The sequence below is a fragment of the Pantherophis guttatus genome, chromosome 4 (genome assembly GCF_059756535.1).
Source record: "Pantherophis guttatus breed Tessera chromosome 4, ASM5975653v1, whole genome shotgun sequence".
Classification (NCBI taxonomy): Eukaryota; Metazoa; Chordata; class Lepidosauria; order Squamata; family Colubridae; genus Pantherophis; species Pantherophis guttatus.
Window position 1 is genome coordinate 95,488,777 of NC_142066.1, and position 26,443 is coordinate 95,515,219.

Sequence of the window (26,443 nt, forward strand, 5' to 3'; positions counted from 1 at the left end):
TGTATCAGTTCGAAGTGGACTTTGTATATTTTTTAATATTTCTCAACGTTATACTGAAATTAAAGAATTATTCCTTAAACACAAAGAATTGATCAAAGCTGCACAGTCAAATAAAAATACACACAACAGCAAAGTAAAATGTAATTTAATATTTTACATATTATTATAATATATTTGATGTTTTGAATTGTAAGTAAAGTTTTGAAGTAATTATTTTAATATGTGTTAAAATGTTTGTAAGAAAATATATAATTTAATTGTAATTTTTTTTTAAAAAAATTTACTACTTAACCACCACCACCACCACTCCCCGCTTGTCCGCTATTTTTTGGAAGCAGACCTGGCAACCCTACCCGAAACTTTAAACAAGTGGTTAAAGAATATTTTTAAAAACTCAGAGAAGGAAAGTAAGGTTGGCCTATTTGATTAGGGCTAAAGATGAAAACAGTTATATCTGGTTGCCTTTACTGGACTTTTGCTAACAGTGATCAAGAAAACTTTTGGATTCTTTTTTCTTCTTTTTTACTTAATTGATCGGCTATACAGAGAAGAGAAATTATGTTGTATTTAGAGATGGCAATAAGTTGTTTTTACTTGCTAGAATGAGGTGGGAAGTTACTTTTTCTTTCCCTTTTTTTCTTTTTTACACTCATCATTTTTATATCTTTTGCAGTTTGTAATTGCTATAATTTCTTTCATTTATAATTGTTAATAACATTATTTAGATAAAAGTAATATTGGAAATAGTATATTAAATGTTATTTTTAAAATTATTATGGAGTAGTCATGTCTTTAAACAGGATTCACTTGGAGATAAAGCAAAAACATGCATCATAGCAAATGTTCATCCAGGTTTTTTTCTGAAACCTTGTCTACCCTTAACATTGGTCAGAGAGCAAAATTGATAAAATATAAGGTATCATATTGAGATGTTGCCAAATCAAATGGCTATATAATATTAGGCAACTTTTATCTATTTTCAATACTAGGCAACTTGTATTCATTAGGAAGTTATTGCCTGGATTTTATACTTTTTAAACTTTTTCATTGTCAAATGCAGGATATAGGAACATTACTTTTAAATGTTATAATACTGTTTGTCTATAGCATAACATCAGTGGTTGGATTCAAATAAGTTAACAACTTATTTGAGAGTTCAAGACCGAGTGGCTGTGGCTTCCGGCATCCCGATATAGCCAGCTGGTGCCATCGCTGGTTATTGGGGGCGAATCACTGGCCCCCACGGAGAGGGCTCGCAACTTGGGCGTACTCCTGGATGCACGGCTGTCTTTAGAAGAGCATATGACGGCCGTGGCCAGGGGGGCTTTTTATCAGGTTCACCTGATATGCCAGTTGCGTCTCTTTCTGGATCGGGACTCCCTACACACGGTCACTCAGGCACTCGTCACCTCCCGCCTGGACTACTGCAATGCTCTCTTCATGGGGCTCCCCCTGGGGTGCACCTGGAGGCTCCAGCTGGTCCAGAATACGGCCGCGTGAGGGATTATGGGAACGACCGGGCGCTCCCATGTGACACCTCTCCTGCGCGAGCTGCACTGGCTCCCGGTGGTCTTCCGGGTGCGCTTCAAGGTGTTGGTGACCACCTTTAAAGCGCTCCATGGCTTAGGGCCGGGGTATCTACGAGACCGCCTTCTGCCACCAATAGCCTCCCACTGGCCAGTACTCTCGCACAGAGAGGGCCTCCTCAGGGTGCCGTCCACCAGACAATGTCGGCTGGCAACCCCCAGGGGGAGAGCCTTCTTTGTGGCAGCGCCCGCCCTCTGGAACAACCTCCCCCCAGAGATACGCACAATACCAGACCTCCGGACTTTTCGTTGGGCCCTGAAAACTTATTTATTTCACCTAGGCGGGCTGGCTTGATCCCACTGTTTTCGGTTAAATTGAATTGATTTTAATTGGGTTGTTTTAAATTGTGGCCAAAAATATTTAATTATTTTTAAACTGTTTTTAAATTTTGTATGTTCTGTTTTATTCTGGCTGTTCACCGCTCTGAGTCCTGCTGGAGAAGGGCGGTATACAAATTAAATAAATAAATAAATAAATAAATAAATAAATAAATAAATAAATAAACTGGTACTCTGCCCTAATGACCGGCTGAGTAGGTGTGGCTGGGTAGGCATGTGACTGGGTGGGCATGGCCAACTCGACATCACTCATGTTGAGGGGCGCTTTGCCTCACGCAGTGTAAGGTCCTGCCTCTCTTTCCTGTTCAAGAAAGCATAGACTCTTGAAACTTTAGCATTTAACAAAGAAACTTTTATTGGAAGGAAGTGAATGAAAGATAATGCAAAGCAGGGTCTGAGCTCACACCTCCCCCCCCAGGCAATTCCATTAGGATAAAGTGGTTAGAAACCCCTCCCCTTAGTTTGATGTTGAATGAGCCAATACACAGGTGCGAAGATATTGTGGAAACGGTTGTCCTGAGAATGAGATAAGGAGTTGTTCACATGTGCTTCTTCTGTAAGGCTTCCAAACTGATAGAAAACAGATGGCCCTCCCACCTTATACATTCCCCAAGGTAAATCAAAGCACAGAGCAGAATAGGTAATAGGGTAAAAGTTATAAACTAGGGAATTACAGGATACATAGGAAACAGGATGAGAGCAATAAACGAGTAAAAGAATCCAGGAGAATTCCCTCCCCACTTGAATGGCAGTATCATGATAGGGATCTGACGTGCTGCCTCCCCTTCAAAAAAATGAGGGGATTACCTGTAAAAAAGAACAGAAAGATGGTCATCATAGAAAGTTAGTTTGGTTGGTTAGGATATTTTGAGTGAAACTTAGTCAGCAATGCAGGGGCCCTAACATGTTTCTTAGCCACCCACTAATTTTGTGAGGGAGGTAAATGTCTCCATGAGACTAAGTATTGAATTGAACCCCAGTGGGTGCAGGAATCAAGGATCTCTTTAATTTCAAAGTGTTGTTCCCCTTCGACCATAATAGGGGTCAGAGGAGTGTCTTCTGGGGGCCTTAAAGGGGATGTAATTTCGGGTTTCAACAGGCTGCAGTGAAAAACTGAGTGGACCTGTCTAAGTGTCTTGGGGAGTGGTAATTCTACTGTTACTGGGTTGATGATTCTAGTGATTGGGAAAAACCCTATGAATTTGGGTCCCAATTTCTTTGAGGGTTGTAAGGATTGTAGGAATTTTGTGGACAGGTAAACTTTAACACCTATTTTAAATGGGTTTGGTTCTGTCCTTCTTTTGTCAGCTTTAGCTTTAAAAGTGACTCTAGCCTCCTTCAGGGCTAGTCTCACTACTGGCCAGGTGTTTTGTAATTGTATGCACTCCTTAAGGGATGGTATGGTTGGTTCTTCTACTGGTAGTTCTGGCATTGGGATGAAGTCCTGGCCAGTGGCAATTCAAAACAGGGTGAAGCCAGTGCTAAAGTGCACAGAGTTATTATAGGCAACTTCTGCAAAAGGCAGGAAGTCAGTCCAGTTATCTTGCTGGTAGTTAATAAAGCACCTTAAATATTGTTCCAGAATTGAGTTCAGTCTGTCTGTCGAACCGTTACTTTGAGGATGATGACTATAACTTAGGCCCTGGCCAGTTCCGAGAAGGTCCAAAATGGCCTTCCAAAACTTTGAAGTGAATTGGACCCCCTGATCAGATATTATCCTTTGTGGGGGCCCATGTAGCCAATACATATGTTGCAGGAACAGTTTGGCAAGTGCCTTAGCAGTGGGGATTTTTTGGCAGGGAATGAAGTGGGTCTGCTTGGAGAAAAGGTCTGTTACAACCCAGATAACAGTGTTCCCCCCACTTTCAGGTAACTCTACAATAAAATCCATAGAGATCTCTCTCCAGGATGCTGAAGGCTTGATTACTGTCTGTAAAGAACTGGGGTTTTTTCCTTGTCTCTGCTTCGCTGCTGCACAGATAGGGCAACTGGCTACATAGCTTTCAATGTCTTTCTTAAGAGATGGCCACCAGAATTGCCTTTTGATAAGGTGTAGGGTTTTCATGAAACCAAAGTGACCAGCCAGTTTGGAATCGTGGCATGTTTGCATGAGAGGAATTCTCTGAGTAGTTGGAACGTATAATTTTCCTCCCACCCAAGCTAAGTTATCTTTAATTAAACAGGTGTTTTTATGGGCTAGGAATCATTTATCGATTTGTAATGCTTTTTTAAATGCCTGAGTGGTAGCATTGTCTGTTAGTGGTTCTTGTTTAGCTTGCGCCCTGGTCATCACTTTGGCTGTCAGTTGAGAGGCTGGGAGCAGGGGTTTGATCACCTCAGGTTTCCCGCTATTCAACTGAGGCTTTCTGGATAGCATGTCTGCTAAAATATTTTTCCCCCAGGGAAGTATTTTAGGTTGAAATTGAAACGTTTGAAGTATTGAGCCCAGCGAACTAAGGAGAACCCACCATACTGCAAAAGCCTCCTTCTCTCAGATAGCCCATCTCTATTTTGTGTCAGTTAGTTTTTTAGATGTGTATACACAGGGCTGCAGTTGGCCTTGTTCGTTTTCTTGGAGTAAGACAGATCTGACTGCTATGTCACAGGTGTCTGCCTGTATGATGAACGGCTGTTCTGGATCTGGGTGTTTTAGGACTGGTTCAGCTGAGAACAATTGTTTCAGTCTATCAAATGCTGCTTGGCATTCCATGGTCCAGTTTATGGGCTGCTTTGGTTTCAGTTTATGTCCCGTCTCCCTCTTTGCTTTCAGTAGGTTAGTGATGGGGAGTGCAATTTTTTCAAATTGCCAGTAAAAATGTGCAAACCCCAGGAAGCTTTGTAGTTGTTTGCAGGTGTGGGGTGGTGGTGGAGCCCAGTCGATCACTGCTTGCACTTTCCCTGGGTCCATTTCCATGCCATCCTGGGAAATTCTATATCCCAGGTAGTCAATTCTATTTTTGTGGAATTCACATTGGGAAAGTTTTGCATAAAGTTTCTCAGTGCAGAGTTTGTTTAGGACCACTCAGACAAATGTTTGGCTTTTGTGCTTGGCTTTTGTCTCAGTACTTTGCTTCTGTCTCAGTGTATATTAAAATGTCATCTAAGTACACCAGAACCCCTTTATACTCATGGAGCACCTCGTTTATCAATTCCATAAACATGGCAGGGATGCCTTGTAATCCAAATGGGAGCACTTTGAATTGGTAACACCCCAAAGGAGTGTTAAAAGCTGTTTTCCATTCGTCCCCTTCCCTAATCCTGATTCGGTAGTAAGCCTCTCTTAAGTCCAGTTTTTTGGGGGGGAAATCCTTTGGAGAAGTAGGCTAACATGTCTTTCATGAGGGGGATGGAGTACACATTCTCCACACTCACAGTGTTTAAATTTTTATAATCTACACAAAGGTGCAAATAGCACCGGGGTGGTGATTTTTGATCATGTGAGTTCAATTAAACCCGTGGCCAGGTTTTTATCTTTGAAGGCTCTCAACTCTTCAAGTTCCGTGGGGGACATGCTATACATTTTTGGTTTTGGTAGTTTGATCCCTGGGCGGATCTCGATAGCACATTCTGTGGGGTGGGGCGGGGAGCTCATTGGAGCCTTCTTTGCTGAAAACCTCAGCTAGGTCCTTGTACTCCGTGGAGATGCCCTGGGTTGGCGCAGCTTTTCCACCATCATTGCTTCTTTGTTTGGAACTCCCCACAGTTCCTCCCTTTGGCCATCAGGTGCAGTCACTCCCCATTGAAATCTTAGAGTCCCCTGCTTCCAGTTCACTCTGTGGTTCCACTTCCTCAACCAGTGGCCATTCCATTCCAGGTGCCACAATGAAAGTGAGTCTCTCATCATGAGTCCCCATTGCTATGTCCAGGGGTTCTGTAGCAGAAATGGCCAGTTCCACCCCCCCTGCGACTGACCCATCTAACTGGCAGAATGCAGTGCGGTTTTTTTAGCTTCCGCAAGTGTATGCCCAATTTTCCACCAGGGTTGGGCTAATCAAGCACCGGGTGCACCCTGAGTCCAAGAGGGCTGAGATTTTCACTTTTTTCCCCCAGCTGGAGACAAATAGTCTTAGGGGCAGGGTGAATGGCTCAATTGGTTCGCTTACCAGTGGGCCATCTTCAGGGTCGCTCTCGGATGGGCCCGATTCCTCTCCTGGTGACGCTGGAATTCCTTCCCCTGATTTTGCGATGAGGCAAAACTCCATGGCCTCTCCATTTCTCAGTGCGGTGTCTTCAGGGGGTTGTTTTTGCGGGCTTTCCTCTGAACAGGCATTCTGACTTTCTCTTTTTTTTGAAAAAAGTTTTTTATTTCTATTTCTTATACACAGATTGTAAATATACATTCTCTTATCCATAATTGATCATACATAGACATATTTTTTCTAACAAAAGCATAAAAATAAGACATTTTAATTACATTTGGGGTTGCTCTTCTACCCTCTCTTTTCCCTCTTTTCACAACAAACCTTCTTCTCCTTCTTCTTTCTCTTGTTCTGACTTTCAAGTGGGAGTTTTTGAATGACACTCAGCTGCACACTGCCCCTCCTTCCTGTATTTGAAGCAGGCAGATGATCTTGGTGCCAGGGAGGTTTGCATCTTGAATGGCTCTCGCTTCCCCTGGTACGAATCTGGCCCATGGGCTGTTTAGATCTGGCCATGGGGCCACCCTGGAAACAGCAAAGGACCATCCCATGGTGCCACAGCCAGCAAAAACAGAGCTTGGGCTGCCCTCCTGAGCTCCTTTTTCACTGGCAAAGAGTTGCAGGATGCCGTTGCAGCTGAAAATGGAACTTGGGAGCCCGTTTTTGCTGGCAGAGCACTTGAGCCACCACAGGTGCCCCAACACAAGTGACCTCAAGCTGGCCACACCTACCCAGACCCCTCAAGGTCAAATACAGCCCTGATGCAGCCCTCAATAAAATTGAGTTTGACACCCCTGACTTAGAGAATGCTATAAAGCATTATGAAATGGTATAAGTGCTATTGCTATCACTATTTATGAAATGGAAAAAAAACCTAATTGAAAAGACTGAAGAAAAAGAGTATTTGAAAAGCCAACCTGTTTATTTGTTTCTAATTAATAACGTGGGAGTGCACAACTATAAAACAATTAGGCAAAAGTCTAGGCAAGATTTTAAAACTAGTAATACCTTCTTTCTCCACTCCAATCCTAATTGGCTAATCTCAGTTATTTCCAAATTTCAAAGCCTGATTTTAAGAAGTGTTTTAATAGCTTGTTTTAAATATCTCCCTTGACCTGCATAGATGGAATGTAAACTAACCAATTCGAATTTTCTAAGTATGAGAGTTATTTTAAATAATGTTCTTTTGTTTCAACCTTAAAAATGGCCATTTCAAGTTGCAACTTGCAAGTGATAAAGAAAACAACCTTGAAACAGAGCATTTTAAGTGCTTCAGTTCTGGAATAACCTATTTTTTGGTTTTAATCTCCCCCCAAATTATTTGAACCTTTCTGATAGAAAACAACAATCTTTACTGTGCCTAGAGAACAACTCCAGCGAGGTTGTTATATTCAGATTTGTGTCAGCCCTCTCTAGTTAACCATAAGAATAGTAGGAGACACGGGACTTCTGTGCTGATGTCACAATGAGATGGTTATAGTCAGGGGTGGGATTCTACTGGTTTGCACCTATTCACTAGAACCTGTTGTTAACTATCTAAGCAGTTCGGAGAACCGGTTGTTGGAAGAAATTTCCTTTTGTTATTTTCAGCTTTACAAGGCTAATCCTATAAGGAAGACAGGAAGGAATCACTCGGGTGTTGTTTCTAGCCTAATCTTTATTGCCCTGCTGACAGAAACTGCCTCTCCATTAACCCTTATTATATTCTTGGCAGTACATCTAGATTTACAATCGCCTGAGCTTCTCCAGAGTTTTTTTTTTTTCTTTGTTGGTACTTTGCTGGGGCTTGACTTTCTTAAAGGAGAAGAGTTTTTTAAGCTTTTTACACTGCTGTTGGGAGGAAATACTCCCCAGTTGGAGTTCTTCCAGCCAGGATGCAACGATCAGCACTTTGAAGAAATAATTGAATAATGAAGCAGAGCTGCCAGAAAGAAGCTTTTAATGACAAGGAACCAAGATGAGTGACATTCAGCAAGGCTTCTTGGCTAGCTAGAAAGATAGACATTCAAACGTGAGTTTACATACCCTTTCTGAGTTTTGTCTAAAACTGTTTTTGCTGAAGTTTAATTCTGTGCTTAGTGACATTTAATCCTGTGTTTATTGATGGGATAATTTTCCCTATTCGGCTTTGTTTGGAAGGAAAAAGTTAATCTCTGTTCCTGAAAAGAAGCAGGGTTGAGAAATCAGAAATCTGGCTAGTTCCTGTGTTTATTTGTTCTGGTAATTGATTTACCAAGCAACAGCTACTGTGTTTGCTCTTTTGTTACATTCTAGCGCTAATTGCTTTCTTTGTAGTTAGGCTTATCTCAAGTGTTTACACTTGAGCTTGCCTGGGGTGTGAGCTTTGGCAATGAGCCAGACAAAGCTTGTGTTTTAGTTTTAAAAGGATTTAAACTGTTTTGATTTAATTATTTGTATTGTGTTTGGATTTTTTCCTGCCTCATGGTTTCTTTGTCTATCTGGGGAGGGGTATACTTCCAAGAGGCAGGAGTAAGCTTGGCACTGATTTTTTTACTGCCTTTCTGGGGGGCATGTGATCTTTCCTTAAATCTGGATGATTTCCTTAGGATATCTTGTGAGGTGACTGAGACCAGCCGTGCTTGACAAACTTGGGAGGGCAGAGACTTGAACCTGGATTCCCTATATAACTTATTAATTTGTTTCTTTAGCTTGACATTTTGTAGCCCAAATATACCCACCCACTTTCTGGAGAACTTAAATGATCTCTCTGCTAAAGAGAGGTCATTTCACTTTATGAGCAAGAGTTAGCTGCTGATAGTTATCTACCATAACTACCATATTTTTCAGAGTATAAGACACAGCTAAGTTTTTGGGGAGGAAAATAGGAGAAAAAATCTGCCTACCAGGTATTCATCTGGCTAGCATCCTTAGTCTGGTTTTTTTTTTTTTGTTTTTTTTTAAAAATTTGATTTATATGCCGCCCTTCTCCGGAGACTCAGGGCGGCTTACAATGCGTTAAGCAATAGCCTTCAGCACATTAATGTGCTGGTTTTGAGCGTGAGCACGCTTTTTATCCCCTGCTTGGGGATAAAAAAAAAGCTTCTAAAGCACAGCTGAGAGTTGGAGGGAGCAAGCAAAGCATGGAGATCGCTTCACTCACTAGTGCCTCGTTAGGGCTGAAAAAAGGCTTCTAAAGACATCTGAGAGTCAGAGGGAGCAGGCAAAGCACAGAAGATCGCTTCATTCGCTAGTGCCTCATTATGGCTGAAAAAAAGCTTCGAAAAAGCTACATTCGGAGTATAAGACACACCCAAATTTCAGCCTCTTTTGGGGGGGGAGTGCATTTTATACTCCAAAAAATACGGTATTTTAATTCCTCAAGGTGCTCTGGCACCCTGCCTGATTTGTAACTCCAGCTTGCAGGTATTTCTAATCTAATGATTGATATTTAGGGCAGTTTTTTGTAAGCAAAGAAGCTTTTTGTATTTTTGTACAGGTAATCCTTGACTTACAACAGTTCATTTAGTGACTATTCAAAGTTACAATGGCACTGAAAAAAGTGACTTATGATCATTTCTCACACTTACAACCATTGCAGCATCCCCACGGTTACGAGAGGCCAGGCAAAGAGAAGCACCCCTCGACGTGAGTGACGTCAAGTTGGCCATGCCCACCCAGTCACATTCCCACCCAGCCACACCTACCCAGTTGGTCATTAGGGCACAGAACCAGTTGTTAAATTATTTCAATCCCACCACTAGTTGTAGTGAGCAGAGCTCCGCAGAGCCCAACTGATTTCTGCCTGCCTAGAGTCTCTTCTGTGCCAAAGTCACCCTGTAGGGGTGACGAAGATAGGAAGGGCTCTCCATAGATTACAAGTGGGTGGCAGTCCATTTTGCTTGATCTGGAGAAATTTTCCTGACAGGTGGAGAAGAAGACGGCCATTAATGGCTGAACCAGAGCTGTGACAGCTGGAACGAAGAAAGCACAGAGAGAAGTGGAAAGGGAAACTGTATTGGATCTGGGATTTCCTAAATTAAATTCCCCAAAAGTACTTTTAAGAAGAAAGGAGGACTCCAGAGAGAAAGAGGGAGGGAATTATTTTTCCCCCTTCAAAGGAAAGCGGTGAGTGAAAGATTACAAATCCACTAGAACAGAGAGAGAACCGAATGGAAAATTAACTCTAAAGCAGGAAGAGAAAGACTGGACTGGGTATTTTAACAAAATAAGCACTACCTAAGATATGGATATGGATAATATGCATTTTTTTTAATTTAAAAAGTTTTAACAATCATTACAACAATTTTCCCCCAATTTTCCCTTCAATAGTATGCAAGTCTTCCTTCTTCCAGTACTGTGCCACCAAGAGTCTGGCTGCTGTTATTAAATTTAAAATCAACTTAGTCTCTATAACAGTACAATCTGTAATTATGCCTAACAAAAAGAACTGTGGAGTAAATTTTATCTTCTTTTTGAGAATATTTTGAATAATCCACCATATTTTTATCCAAAATGCCTTAATTTTTTTGCATGTCCACCATATATGATAATACATGGCATCATCACATTCACATCTCCAACACTTAGGTTGCACACTTGGATACATACAAGCTAGCTTTTTAGGATCCAGATGCCATCTATAAAACATTTTATAAAAATTCTCTCTTAAATTTTGGGCTTGTGTGAACTTCACATTTCTAATCTATATTTTTCCCATGTTTCCATCATTATTGGTTCTTCAATATTTTGTGCCCACTTTATCATACAGTCCTTAACTAACTCTGTTTCTGAATCTATTTCTACCAACGCATTATACAACCTTTTTATGTGCACTTGACTTTGATCTCTAATCTGTTTTACCAAATTCTCCTCATTTTGCAGAAAACCAATTTTCTGATCTTCTCTCCATCTAGCTTGCAACTGTACATATTGAAACCATGTTTGAATTGTCCTTTCTTCTCTTAGTTGATTCAAAGATTTTAATTGTAGTTTACCTCTTTCCTTGTTAAGAAGCTCTTTATATGTAATCACATCCTGCCTTTGCTCTACACTTATATTCTCTATCGCGTGTCTGGGTATTGCCCACAATGGTAACTTCTCATTTAGTTTATACTTATACTTTTTCCAGACACGCAATAAAGCATTCCTTAATATATGACTTTTAAAAGTCTTGTCCACTTTCTTATCATATAATAAATAAGCATGCCACCCGTAAACCAAATCATATCCCTCAATATTCAATATTCTTTCTTCTGTTAAATTCATCCAATCACTCATTGCTGATAGGACAGTTGCCTCATAATACAGTCTTAAGTTAGGCATTTTGAGACCTCCTTTTTCACGTAGCATTATGTTTTGTTTTATTCTCTGTCTCTTCCCTGCCCAAACAAAATTATTAATACCCTTCTGCTATATCTTCAAATTCTCATCTTTTTTAAGTATTGGTATCATTTGAAAAAGAAACAAAAACTTAGGCAAAACATTCATTTTTACTGTTGCTATTCTTCCTAACAAGGATAATTGTAATTTTTTCCAGTTTTCCATCTCTCTCTGTATTTTTTGCCACAACGGATCATAATTATACTTAAATAATTTCACATTTGATGTCATAATATAGACCCCTAAGTACTTAACTTTTTTTATAATTTCAAATCCTGTTAGTCTTTCTAATTCTTCTTTTTGATTTATAATCATATTTTTAGTTATTATCTTCATTTTCCCTGCATTTATTTTAAGTCCAGATTCTTGTCCATATTGATTAATTATATCCATTAGACCTACAACCGACTGTAATGGTTGGGTTAAAGTAACAACCAAGTCGTCTGCGAATGCTCGTAATCTATAGTCATACTGCCTAATCTTAATTCCACTTATTTTGTCCGACCCACGTATCTTACTTAACAAAAATTCCAAAGTCAAGATAAACGATAATGAGACAAAGGGCATCCTTGTCTTGTTCCTTTTTCTACATTAAAAGTATCTGTTAAACTACCATTAATTATTATTTGCGCTGTTTGTTTCTGATATATTGCCTTAATAGATTTTGTGAAATGTTCTCCAAACTGCATCTTTTCTATTATTTTCAATAAAAGTTGCCAATTCAATCGATCAAATGCTTTCTCCGCATCAAGAAATATCAGCACCGCAGGGATTTGGTTGTTCTTCCCCAAATACTCCAATAGGTTAACAGCTTGCCTTACATTACTCTTGATTTGTCTACCATTTATAAAACCAGTTTGATCATTATGAATCATTTGTTGCATGACTGTCATTAACCTATTTGCTAATATTTTAGCAAAAATCTTGTAATCTGTATTTAAGAGTGATATGGGCCTATAATTTTTTGGCTGGGTGTGGTCTTGCTCCTCCTTTGGAATCAGAGAAATATAAGCTGTCCTCCAAGATGGGGGTACATCTCCTCCAGATTGTATATTAGTAAATAATTCTTTGAGTGGTCCCACCATTTCTAACTGCAAATGTTTATAATAAGCAGCTGTCAAGCCATCCGTCCCAGGAGCTTTACCCACTTTCAACTGCTTAATTGCAAACATAATCTCCTCAGTGGTTATTGGTTGATTTAAACCCTCCCTTTGCTCTTTTGTAATTGTAAGAATATTCTCTTTCTATAAATATCTATCTATATCTGTACCTTGAATTTTATCACTAGCATACAACCTCGTATAAAATTCTAAAAATGCTTTTTTAATCATATTTTGCTGATAAACCTCTTTACCTTTATATTCTATTTTCTCTATAGTCCGTGACTTTTGTTTTTTCCTTAACAAATATGCTAACCACCTCCCTGGTTTATTAGCATTACAAAAAATATTATGTTTAGCATATTGCAAATTAGTTGCAACCTGATCTGCCATTAACATATTAAATTGCCCTCGCAATAAATTAATTGCCTCTTTTATTTTTTTATCTGCTGGATTCAATATCAAAGCTTGTTCTTTTTTTCTAATTTCCTCTTCTAAATCCTTCCTTTTCCCCCCCTGTTTACATCTATATTTATTATTCAAATATATCAAAATGCCTCTCATATATGCTTTACTTGCATCCCAAACCATTTCCATAGATGTACCCTTATGCATGTTTATGATAAAGAATTCTTTCATAAATTTTTTACATTCTTTTACATTTTCCTCATATCTAAACAGATTTTCATTTAACCTCCAAGACCTCTTAGATCCCCTTCCATACTCTAATTCCATCCAAACTGGACTATGATCTGTTAAAACTCTTGGACAAATCTTCGTCTTCTTCACCCTGGAAAAGAGATCATTTGTAATTAATATAAAATCAATCCTGGAGAAAGATTGATGTCTATCAGAAAAAAAGGTAAAGTCTTTTTCTTCGGGGTTTCTCTCTCGACAGATATCTCTCAGCTCCATATCCTCCATCATTTCAAAAAACGATTTTGGCAATGTGGCACACGTTGAGATATTTTACAAGAGCCCCTTCTTATCTTTTTTAGTGTCCAAAACTCCATTCCAATCACCCAATAAAATACATGATTTATAATCCCATTGTAGTAACTTGGAATATAAAAACTTATAAAATTTTTCCTGTTGTTGGTTTGGTGCGTAGACTCCAATTAAAAGTATTTTTTCTCCTTCTATTAAAAGTTCAATTGCTATAAAACTTCCTTGATCATTTGCTTCAATTAATTTGGCGATTAAGTCTTTTTTTAGGTATATAACTATACCATTCTTCTTCTCGGGAGCAGATGCAACAAAATGTATACCTAACCTTGCATTTATTAAGTACTTTTGATCTTTACTTCTAATACGAGTCTCTTGTAAACAAATTACATCATTTTTAAACTGTTTCAAATAATGAAATATTTTTCTCCTCTTTTGTGGTGAATTTAGGCCATTAACATTCCAGGTCAAAAATCTAGTTCCCTTTCTTGACCCCCTGAAGCATTTGGAGCATATGCTGGAAATCTCCATGGATTTTACTTTTTGGCCTTGCTCCTCCCACTGCTTCTGTTTTTGTAGTATCTTGAATCATTTGAAGTTGCTGCACTCTTAATTCTTCTTGACGCTTGGCTGCCGCTCGAGTCTGTCTTTGATCCTTAGGTTCTTCTATCTCCAAAGCTTGAACAGTAGTCAAAAATTGTATTAATTCTTCTTGAATAATCAAATCACCCTTTTGGGCCTGTGCCAACAATTCTTCTTTCTCTCCCTTTCTTACCCCCTCTATTTCCGTCTTCCTTCTAGCTTCCTGGGGCTGTGGGCATCCAGCCTTTAATACATTGGTATAAAAATCTCTCGCCTTCCACACTGAATTGAGATGATATCTTTCTCTTGAATAATTCATCACTAGACCAGCTGGAACTTCCCATCTATACTGTATCTGACGGTTTCTCAGTTCTTCCACCAGAAAGGCATAATCCTTTCTGGCTCTCAACATTTTGGGGGGAATTTCTTTCAATGTTAAAACCTCCTGCCCCTGCACTTGAAGTTTATTTTTAAAAGTGACTTGTAGGATTTCATTGCATAGTCTCCTTGTTGTAAAATAAACTACAATGTCTCTTGGTAGATGTTTTATCAGGTCCGCCTGATTCGCCAGTTGCGTCCCTTTCTGGATCGGGACTCGTTAAATACGGTCACTCATGCTCTTGTTACTTCCCGCTTGGACTACTGCAATGCTCTCTACATGGGGCTCCCCTTGAGGAGCACCCGGAGGCTCCAGCTGGTCCAGAATGCGGCCGCGCGGGTGGTTATGGGAGCGACGTGGCGCTCCCATGTGACCCCCCTCCTGCGCGAGCTGCACTGGCTCCCGGTGGTCTTCCGGTGCACTTCAAGGTTTTGGTTACCACCTTTAGAGCGCTCCATGGCATCGGACCGGGGTATCTACGAGACCACCTTCTGCTACCAATAGCCTCTCACCGACCAGTACGCTCCCATAGAGAGGGGCTCCTCAGGGTGCCGTCAGCCAAACAGTGTCGACTGGCGGCCCCCAAGGGGAGAGCCTTCTCTGTGGGGGCACCTACCATCTGGAACGAGCTCCCCCCAGAGATACGGAAGATCCCGGACCTGCGCACGTTTCGCCGTGCTCTCAAAACTTTTCTATTTCAGCAAGCTGGCCTGGCCTAACTCCCATTTTTTAAATTTTTTAAATTTTTTAATTTGTGATTTTATAAATTGGGTGTTTTAATCTGTGTTTCGGCTGAAATATTTAATAATTTTAAGGGATTTTTTTAATATTTGTATTATCTGTATTTTATCTTGGCTGTTCACCGCCCTGAGTCCTTCGGGAGTAGGGCGGTATAGAAATTTGATTAATAAATAAATAAATAATAAATAAAATCTGTCTGGCCACCCATGAATTGACACGAGAAATTTTGTCAATTTGCCATTCAAAATTTGCTTTTTGATCTCCCATTATCTGTGCAAATGCTTCTGAAAAGATCTCTCTCAAATTCTCTTGCTTATTTTCCTTGAGGCCTCTTATTCTCAGAGCAAATTCCATGTCTCTATATTGTATTATTATCACATCAGCCTCTGCTCTTTCCATCTTGTCCTGGACCTCCCCCATTTTATTTTCCAAGTTCTCATTAGACTGCTTAATTTCTTCCACTTTTTCATCTATTGCTTCAATATGTCCTGCCAATCCTTGTACTGCCATGATAATATCTTCTCTAATTTTTTGGTTTCGTTTTTGAATAGTCTCTTTGACTTGAGCTATCTCTTCAGCAACCTCTCAAGTTTGCTCCTGAAACATTGAAGCAATTTTTTTTTCTGTAACAGAGGCTTGTGTTTTGAGGGCTTCCTGCAACATTTCAAATGTTAATATTGTTGGTTCTGTTGGAACAGAGAGAGATTGCAATCTGGACGTTTGAGCTGGCGAAGTCCCAGCACTTTTGGGGACAATAGCCTTAATTTGTTTTGAAGCCATTTTTAGTTTCCAATTTAAATTTAATCAGCTGCCAGAACAATAAATCCACCAAATCCAGAAATCAGTCTTTAAATAATGTCAATCCTTTTTTTAAAAAATCACTGCTGTAATCTTTGATCTTCTCCTTTTTTTAAAAGCACAAATCTCTAATTTTGAACAGGGGCTGCCAACACTAAAAGAAACTTCCTTTTTAACTTTTGCTTTCACGCCCCATTAAAGCTCAATTGCCATCTTGGTTTCACTTTCTCCCCTTAATAAGTCAGAAGAAAGTAATACACATTTGGAGTTAAAGTTCAGTACTTGCAGATCTAATATCTCCTGAGTTTGCTCGGCCTGCTTCCGAATGATATTTATTCCAAGCGTTGTTTGCAGGGGTGGTCGCGACGTCTTTTTCTGCTTAAAGCAGAAATGTCCTGGATCCGGAGCTCTGACTTGCTTCCAGGGAGCTCTCACCCTTCGAGTCCCAGAATTGTTCCTGGGGCTCCTTGGGGAGCTCTACCTATGCCCATCTGCTCTCTTCCTCCCCTTTTCCCGGGGAGAAAGTTTCCAAGCCGCTAGATAGCTGATTTGTGCTGTTCTAGTGGCTTTACGAGATTGCAGGGCTGGTGGTCAAGAAAAGAGCATCCTTGGCACTTGCGGTGCCACTGGAAGTCCAATAATATGCATTTTATTGTGTTATTTTACCTTTGCTTTTGGCTATAATAAGCAAAAGTTTCCCTCTCTTTTTTGATTTTAAAACCTACAGTGGAAAGGGAGAAAGAGAGTAAGGGTGACACGTACTGGCCAAAGACAATATATAAAAGCAATATTTTGGAAGTGACTAAGCTAGATAAGAGACTGAACTTAAATACTTTGTTTTGAGAACTGTTGCACCTGGTGTTTAGAGATAGATTGAAGACAGAGTTTTGTTTTGGAAACCAGTGTGGGAAAAGTGAGATAGGTGGCATCTATAGAGAACTCTATTGAAACTTTGTGGATTATAAATACCCTTGACTGACTGACAGAAAAAGTGGAAAGACAAAAATTTGTTTTGAGAACCTGGGAAGAAGATTCTGGGTTTAGCCTAGCATCTTGGAACATTGGAGTATTAAAGACTGGGGACACAATGGGCCTTGTGGAATATAAATAGCAATTGATAGAAGACAAGACAGTATAAAATACATTCCTAAGGATAAATATTTTTCCTTTTTCTTTTTACTCTTTGATCCTCTTTATAAAGAATGACCTGTGTGGATTGACCTTGTGGATTATTGGAACATTGGAGTATTAAACACTGGGGATACAGTGGGCCTTGTGGATTATAAACTTAACTGACTGAGATACTGAGATATTGAAGACTGATTGAACTTGGAGGAAGCGGGGATGATGTCACGGCAACATGGTGTGTTTTCAGGGGGCTCTGTGGAAATGCACCGAGTCCTACCTGGAGTCACCCTGGAGGGGTGATGAAGATAGAGAGGACACTCCATTGATCACAAGGAGACTGCAAACTCCTTGCTTGATCTGGAGGAAGCTCTCAATCCAGTGGGAAGAAAAAGACAGCCATTATGTGCTTGACCGAGGCTGGGATAGCAAGACTGAGGAACAGTGTGGCTGATCTGGGTGAGACTTTTCCAACTTCTGTTGAGGAACTTGCCACCTTAATAATTAGCCTGGGTGAAAGTGGGACTCAAAGAGGAGGAGGTGGAATTGTTTGTTTTCCCATCCACCCACCCCCCAAGAATAGTGGCAAGCAAGCTTGAGAGCTGTTTACAGATCCAGAAAAGGGAAAAGAGTACTGTCTGAGACAGAGAAATAAATTTGAAGTTGGGAAAACTGGACTGGTCATTTCAACAACAATATTAACTGAATTGAAAACTTTTTGGGAATATGAAATTTTGACCCCTGGAACCCCTAAAAAGTTTTGGATTGGATAATACAATATAAATTAAAAAGAGAGAAAAAGGAGAGAAATAGAGCAACAGTGACATCTACAGGTGGAGAAAGACATTCAGAAGGTGGAGAAAGACATTCAGAAGTGAATGAAATGAACTGTCCTTGAATGTCTGGTGTTGATTAGCCTGTTTGCTACAAGTAACAAGCAAGTTATCTGCACGTACAAACTATTTATACTGGATAGCAGAAACAGAGAGTGAAACATTGTAACTTTTTAAAACATTGTAGCTCTCTGAACTCACATGGAAGCTAAACAAATAGAATAAACTGAAGCTGGGAAATAGCAGGGATTTACTTTTAGATCAAGTGGAAGACCTTTTGAGCTCTCCTTTTTGGTGATTTATGAGCCTTTGTGGTTGAACTCTGACGTTTGATGTGCCTTTGTGGGTTATAAATTTATCAAGAGAAGAAGAGAATAGTTTTTGAAGAAATCCTTGGATTAACATCCAAACTGACTTTGTGGATTACAACAGCAAAGAATGTGAATCTGTTTGGAGACTGAGAATAAGAAGAGGGGGAAAAGGAAAGGGGATCTTGTGGTGGATTGTTTTTTATATACTCTTTAAAAGTGGGACAAGCTGGTTGGGGACTGTGGTAATGATGGTGTAATATTTGATTCATTATTGATTATTTTTCTTAAATCCCTTAAATCCCCTAAAATTACCCAAAATGACAAGTTCTTCTAATTTAAGTAAAACGGGAAGGGGGGATACAGCAGCAGCAAGAGCAGCAGCAGCAGCATCCAGTCCAGCAAGTCAGAGATCATTAGATAGCATGTTGCAACAGGAGAAACTGAACACAATTCAAACAGATATGAAAGCAATGTTTCAATCATTACAAGAAGCTATGGCAAAAAAACCAGGATGATATGAAGGAAAGAATGGAAAAAATGGATGAGAAAATGGAGAATATTCAACAAATAATAACTAAAAATGAACAACAAATTCCAGAAAGTAGAAGAGAAGTCAGAATAAACAGAGGAAAAAAGTGGAAGAGATAGACCACAGGCTTACACAGGCAGACAAGGATCTAGAGAGAACTGTAATTACTTTGGAGATGAATAAAGCCAAATATTTTCTGAGATTCCAGAACATTGAGGAAAAAATGGCAGAGTTGCTGGCTGATGCCCTGGAGGTAAATAAACAAGAGATGCTAGCTGGGATGGATGAAATATTCAGAATACATACAAGATATGCAACAAGAAATAAACTCCCCAGAGAAGTAAAAGACACAGATTGGACTCTATAGATAAAACAGAGCAATTTTATGACTAGGACTTTGGATCATATGAGGAAAAAAGAAGAAGAGAAGAAATAGATGATAAAAGACAAGAGGAAACATTAGGAGGGGGAAACACACAACAAGAGGAAGGTGAAATAAAGCAGAGGAAAGAGCAGAATGAGAAGGTACAAGGATAAAAGAACAGAGAGAAATAAGAGCAACTAGAAAAACAAGACCTATTTATAAGTAAAATGTTGGGAAAAGAAATAAAATTGCTGTCAATTAATATAAATGGACTGAATTCTCCTATGAAAAGGAAAAGGATCTTTAATAAATTAGGAAAACTAAAGTTAGACTCAATTTGTCTTCAAGAGGTCCACATTAAAAAAACAATATAATAAATTATTGAAATATCCTAAAATTGGGAAATTATATTTTTCATTAGCACAGCAAAAGAAAAGGGGTATGGCCTTATATATTAAAGAAACAATAAATGCTAGACAAATTTTTGCAGATGAAGATGGGAGAATTTTGATGGTGGAGGTAACAATGAACTACAAACAGATACTTTTGATAGCAATATATGCACCAAACAACAAACAAGGAGGTTTCTGTCAAAAACTCCATAAGAAAATTATAGAATTGGAATATGAAAATATTTGTGCAGTAGGAGATTTTAATGTAATTGTAGATGCAGAACTTGATTATAAAAGCAGTAAAGTAGGCAAAAAAGCTAAAAAAAACCACTTCCAAAGACCTTCTTCAAAATGGTGGAAGAAATAGACATTCAAGATATATGGAGAAAAATATACCCTTAAAAAAATCAATATTCATTTTACACAAATAGACACAAGTCTTGGTCAAGAATAGATATGATATGGATGTCCCTGGATTTAAAAACAAATGTGCAAGAAATAGAAATAGAATCAAGCATCTGGGCAAACCACAACCCAGTAAAAGTTAAGTGGAAAGGACAAAAGAGAAAATTGAGATGGATGCTGAATCAATCAATATTAAAGGACAAAGAATTTATACAAACTATTGAAAAAGAACTGGATTTCTTTTTTAAAGAGAATAGGAAAGAAGAGACTTCACTGCAAAATGTATGGGATACTGCTAAGGTGTATATCTGGGGACTAGCCATAACTTATATGGGAAAGAAAAATAATAATAAGAAACAAAACCAAAGGATATTAGAAGAACACAAAAGATTAGAACTACAGAAAGAACTACAAAAAAAGAATTTAAAAAGTAAATGGATCTAATAAAACATAAAATGAGTTTATTAGATAAAGAAGAATTGGCACAAAAGATTAAAAGCACTAAACAGAATTTCTTTGAAAATGCGAACGAACCAGGAAGATGGTTGACATATAAATTAAAAAAGGAGAAAGAAAAGAAATTGATACATCGATTGGTAGATGAGAAATGATCTATTACCAAAATGATGATAAAAAAATAATAATTCAAGATTCTTATGAAAAACTGTATGATCACGAGAAAATCCCAGAAGACAGAATAAAACAATATTTGGAAAAAGCTGAATTACCTAAAGTACCTGAAACATTGAAAGCTATGTTAAATGAATGAGTAACAATGATGGAATTAACAGAAGTGATCAAGAGGCAAAAGAATAACAAAATACCAGGATCAGATGGGCTACCTGCAGAACGTTATAAGTATTTACAAGATACTTTAGGTCCATCAATGTTGGAATGTTTATAATGAAGTACTATTAGAAGCAAAGGTACCAGATTCATGGATGGAAGCAAATATTACTCTTATACCAAAAGAAGATTCAGATTTAATGCAGATAAAAAACTACAGGCCAATATCTTTATTGAATGCTGGTTATAAGGTATATACCTCAATAATAGCAGAGAGACTAAAAAGGTTTTTGAACGAATTTATACATTTAGACCAGAATGGATTTCTGCCTAAGAGACAGATTAAAAACAATATGAGAATGATTTTAAATACATTGGAGTATTATGAAGCACATCCTGGAAGACAAATGGCATTGATTTTCTTAGATGCACAGAAAGCATTTGATAACGTAAATTGGCAATTTATGTTATTACAACTAAAATCTATGGACTTTGGTGAGAGATTTATTAACATGATTAAGGCAATATATCACAAACAAAAGGCAAAGCTGATGGTAAATGGGGATATGACAGAGAACTTTAATAGTAAAAAAAAGGCACAAGACAAGAATATCCCCTCTACTATTTATATTGACATTGGAAGTATTAAATAGAAATGTTAGACAAGACAGAAATAAAAGATATGGAAACGTTTCTGACAGGAAGAATAGCTACTATAAAAATGAATATCCTGCCGAGATTATTATATTTATTTCAAAGAATCCCGATAAAGCTGGGGAAAATTTGAAGAATTAAATAAAATAATATTAAGATATATTTGGCAAGGGAAAAAAGCAAGAATAAACTGCAAAAAAACTTGAAAATACTGCAAGATTCTAAAAACAGAGGAGGTTTTGGGCTGCCAGATTGGGAGTTGTATTATCAGGCCTCAGTACTTATATGGGTGAAAGAATGGATCTGGTTGAGGCATAAAAGATTATTAATTTTGGAGGGACATGATCTCCAGTTGGGTTGGCATACCTTCTTATGGTATGGTAAAAATAAAATATATAATTATTTCCAAAGTCATTATATTAGAAATGCATTACTATCAGTATGGGTAAAAATTAAAGAACAATACTATTTGAAAATACCAGTCTGACTCTCAACAATGGAGGCACTGATACACCCAAATGTTATTAATATGGAAAAAAATTACAAGATACAAAGACATTTTGAATGAAAAGGGGGAACTCAAAACCAAACAAGAATCGCGTATTCAAGGGACTGACATAACATGGTGGCCACAAGTGCAGATACAATCTCAATATGAGAAAGATGCTAAAATGTATGTTTTTACAAAGAATTAACAGAATTAGATCAGATATTAACAGGGACAGATGAAAAATTAATTTAAAAGATATATAGCTATCTACTAAGTATCAAAATGGAATGTAAGCAAGTATAAGAGACAATGATAGTATGGGCTAAAAATTTTGGTTATACAATAGAGTTAGAAAAATGGCAGAAATTGTAGGATAGGAATTATAAATTAATGTCTACTGCATATAAAGAAAATGTTTATAAAATGTTTTATAGATGGCATTTTTCACCCACAAGGTTGGCAAAGATGTTTAAGGACATGTCCGCTAAATGTTGGAAATGTCATCAGATACCTGAGTCGTATTATTATAAGGGGTGGACATGCCCAAAAGCAAAAAAATATTGGACAAAAATACACACATTGTTGGAAAAAATGGTAAAGCAACATATAGATTGAAAACCAGAAATAATGTTGTTGGGCATTTTACCGGATAAGTATAACAAGGAGAATACATATTTTATTTTACATGTATTAACTGCAGCTAGAATTGTATTTGCACAATAATGGAAGAGTAAAGAGATCCCCACAGATGAAAATGTGATTTAAAAAAATATTAGAATGTGCAGAAATGGATAGACTAACACAATTAAGGAAAAGGAAGAAACTGAATACTTTTTGACATGGAACTTATTTCATCAATGGTTAGCTAATAAAAGCAGAAGTTAGAAACATGTAGATATAAGAAAAGGACTAATGATACAAGGGAGGTTTGTTAAAATGGATAAGTAAATATTATTATTATTATTATTATTATTATTATTATTATTATTATTATTATTATCTCTTATTCATTAAACATGAAACCCAGTCAACTGAACATTTAAAGATGTGTCATAAATACCATTGACTGGTGCTCATAGTTGATACAGGTTGCTGCCAGGATCCTAGGTATCAACCAAGTATCTTCTTAAGATGTACAATGTTCCAAATAGCACAGTTTTTTGCAGTTCCGCTGGTGTTATTGCAGGAAGCTGCAATTTCTTGATGTGTTTTGTAAAATTCTTGGACATGGTACCAAGTGCTCTGATGACAATGGGTATCACGGTTACATGTTTCTTCCATAGCCTTGTAGTTTCAATGGCTAGGTCACAATATTTCATGATTTTTTCCAGTTCTTTTTCTTCAACTCTGGCATCACTTGGTACAGAGATATCTTTCTTGATGGCTCCCATCTTAAGCTATGCCCATGTAAAGTTGTCATCACATTTTCCTTCAATGTTTTTCAAGTGCTGTCCATGCAAAGCTTTGGTTTTCCATCTATTTAATCTGTCATCCAGCTGTTTTTCCTTATATTCTGCCTTTGTTTCTGTTGTTTTTATAATATTCTCCATTTCACAGCCTGCAGCAATTTTTCTGTACTTTGTGTCACATAATCATTCAAACTTCGTTTTTCTTCTTCTACAGTTTGATGGATTTGCAATAGTCCTCTGCCCCCTATTTTTCTTGGCAGGTACAACTTGTCGATGCCACGTCGTGGATGTAAAGCATGGTACATATTCAAAAGTTTGCATGTTTTCCGGTCCAAGTTTTCCAGTTCAGCCGAAGTCCAGTTAATGATTCCAGCTGAGTAGCATATCACTGGAACTGCCCATGTATTAATGCCTCTAATTATGTTTCCAGCATTCAGCTTTGATTTTAATATTTTGTGGACCTTCCTCATGTATTCCTTTTGCGTTGACTCTTTGACTTTTCCATTCAAGATGTTATCTGCTTCCAATATGCCTAGGCATTTGTAACCATCATCCTTTGCTAATGCTTTTACTATGTTTCCATTCCCAGTTCTATTCCTTCTATTTTTTTCCGTTGTTGTTGTTGTTGTTATAGAACTAATACTAATGTAATGAATATTGTTGTAAACTCGGAGGGTGGGGCCAGCTGTCAAGGGGGGTAAGCTGTGTAAAATGGAACTCCGATATAATTGCTTTCACAGCAAATTTCAATCGATTGGCGGACTTTTCAGAGTTCCAGATCCCTTGGAGGGGGATTGGAAGAAAGTGGCGCCTTGTGGAGCAGCTCTCGGTGGTGGTTGGGATAGCTGACAGCAGGAAAACCTCGGAGAAGCTGGTCAGGGAAAGAAGTCAGCCCATAAAGGTGGCCGTAAAGAAATGACAGACAACTGGACAATGATAGCAGTGGAATAGCAGGACAACAGAGAGACAGATCTGGGGTAAAGTGATCTCGGCAGCCTCTTGTAAGCGATCCAGGGTGAAAGACCTTCCCGGAGAATTTTTAAAGAGGGAAGAAGAAGAAGGAGGCCCTAGGAAGGAGGAAGTTTCCTCTAAAATATAGTGGCGAACGGCAAGTTTGGGCTCAAATGAGATCATTTTAAAGTGAGAGATAACATCGGCAGAGTGAGGGAAAAGAGCCAAGGGGCAATCTTGATACCATTGACAATTTGACATCAAGGAAAAAGACAATTTAAAGTTTGAGAGTGAAAGTGCTGATTAATTGGAGGTTACGGACATTCTGAAGAGAGACTGATTGCTGAGTAATATAACAGGAGTAAGGGAGACACCTACTGGCCAAAGAAAAACCGGAGATAATTTACCAAAGGAAAGTCAATTCAAAGGAACATAAGAGCTACTTTTGTGAGCTTGCTGCCAACCAAGTTATAAATCATGGAGAATCTGTGTGTGATTTTGGGTGTGATGAAACTTGTGAAATAGTATTCATATAGAAATAGAGAAAATTAACTGTATTATAGTATGGTGTTGACATGGGACACCCTTAAGAAGAAACTATCTTTATGATTACTATTTTTTTCTCTTTTTCTTCTTACTATTTTGATTACCATCTTTGACTACCAATTGCATTAATTACTGATATCATTAACATCATAAGTGATTTTATTATATATATTGTCACTAATTAATTGTTGATATTGATAAATGTTTTAGATTGATATTCTGGAAGGATAGATTGATATAAGGACGCCAAAACTAAAAGACACCTAAAAATATATGATATCTAGTGGAAGCTGTAAATGTAAGCACTGAAAATTGAATAGTTGAAATAGTGACAGTTTAGGTGTCCTGGAGGAATATAAGAGGACTATAAGGAAGTTGGGAAGTTGGTCTAAAGTGGCAGCAAAAATGACAAGCATTCCTAATCTGATGAGAATTGGCGCAGAAAAGAGGCAGGGGGCCCAAACCATGACAGTGGAACTGAGTCCAGCGAGGCAAAGGTCCATTGAAGAAATAATGCACAGGAAAAGATCAAATTCATTCAAAGATCTACAACAGATGTTACAAACAATGCAGGATGTTATGCTGAAAAACCACGAGAATTTGAAATGAGAGATAGGAGAAGTAAGGAGTGACATGGGAGAACTGAAAGAAAATATGAGATCAATGGATGATAAATTTGAATGCTTCCAACAACTAGTTATGAAAAATGAGCAAAAATTGCAGGAGATGAAGGAGAGAATGGGAAGGGAAGAAAAAAGAGAGGAGATGGAAGAAAGATTAATACAAGCTAATAAAGATCTTGAAATGTCCGTCATCCACTTAGAGACAGAAAAGGCAGCCCACTACCTACGGTTTCAGAATGTGAGAGAAGAAAAGAGTGAGGATCTCCTGGAGATGATGGCAGGCCTATTGACAGGACCACTAGGAATCAGGAAAGAGGAAATGATTAATGAAATGGATGAAATCTATAGGATCCATACTAATTATGCGCATAGGAATAGTCTACCCAAAGAAGTGCATATTAGATTCATTAAAAAGTCAATTCGTGATGAGATCCTGTATAGGACCAGAGAAGACCCATTAGAGCTTAGAGGAAGACAGCTGGTGGTGCTCAAACAAATCCCTAGAAGGGTAAGAGAATTAAGACGACCCAACCAAACGCTAACATCTAAACTAACAAGAAAAAACATAAATTTCCGGTGGTTGACTCCAGAAGAGATCATGATATCCTGGGGAGAAAAAAGGTTTAGACTGGATAAGGTTGACAAAGTAGAAGAGTTCTACAGACAGAATTTTGGCAATGAGGTTGAGTTGGAGGAAAGAGAAATAAGGGAAGAAGGAGAACTAAGAGGGTAGTCACCAGATAAGAGGGAATCTCAAATTAAAGAGAAAGGAAATGGGAAAGGAGAGAGTATGGACAATGGGAAAGACAATGATGGTGGTTGCAAAGAATACAAAGAAGTCAGACAAACGAGGGCAACAAGATCTAAGTATAAGTAGAGGCTTACAAAATGAAATAATGATCTTATCTTTAAATGTGAATGGTTTAAATGCTCCAGGAAAAAGGAATTTTTTTTTTCAAAAAATTGTATAAGATGAATTTGGATATAATAGTTTTGCAAAAGATACATATAAAAAAGCAACATCAACATCTATTAAAATGTAACAAGTTAGGGGAAATGTTTATATCTTCATCATT

At 38.1% G+C, this 26,443-nt stretch overlaps 1 protein-coding gene and 1 long non-coding RNA gene across 2 annotated transcripts in view; one reads left to right on the forward strand and one right to left on the reverse strand.

Annotated features, from left to right (window-relative positions):
* The window catches only part of KIAA1143 (KIAA1143 ortholog), a 191,175-nt gene that overhangs the window by 121,293 nt on the left and 43,439 nt on the right, over positions 1–26,443 (forward strand). The gene's annotated exons all lie outside the window — the stretch shown is intronic.
* On the reverse strand, positions 2,256–7,466 carry LOC132710245 (uncharacterized). Its single transcript, XR_009620969.2, has 3 exons — positions 7,073–7,466; positions 6,029–6,206; positions 2,256–2,732 (listed from the first exon to the last, which is right to left on the reverse strand). It is a non-coding gene; the product is annotated as an uncharacterized LOC132710245 (long non-coding RNA).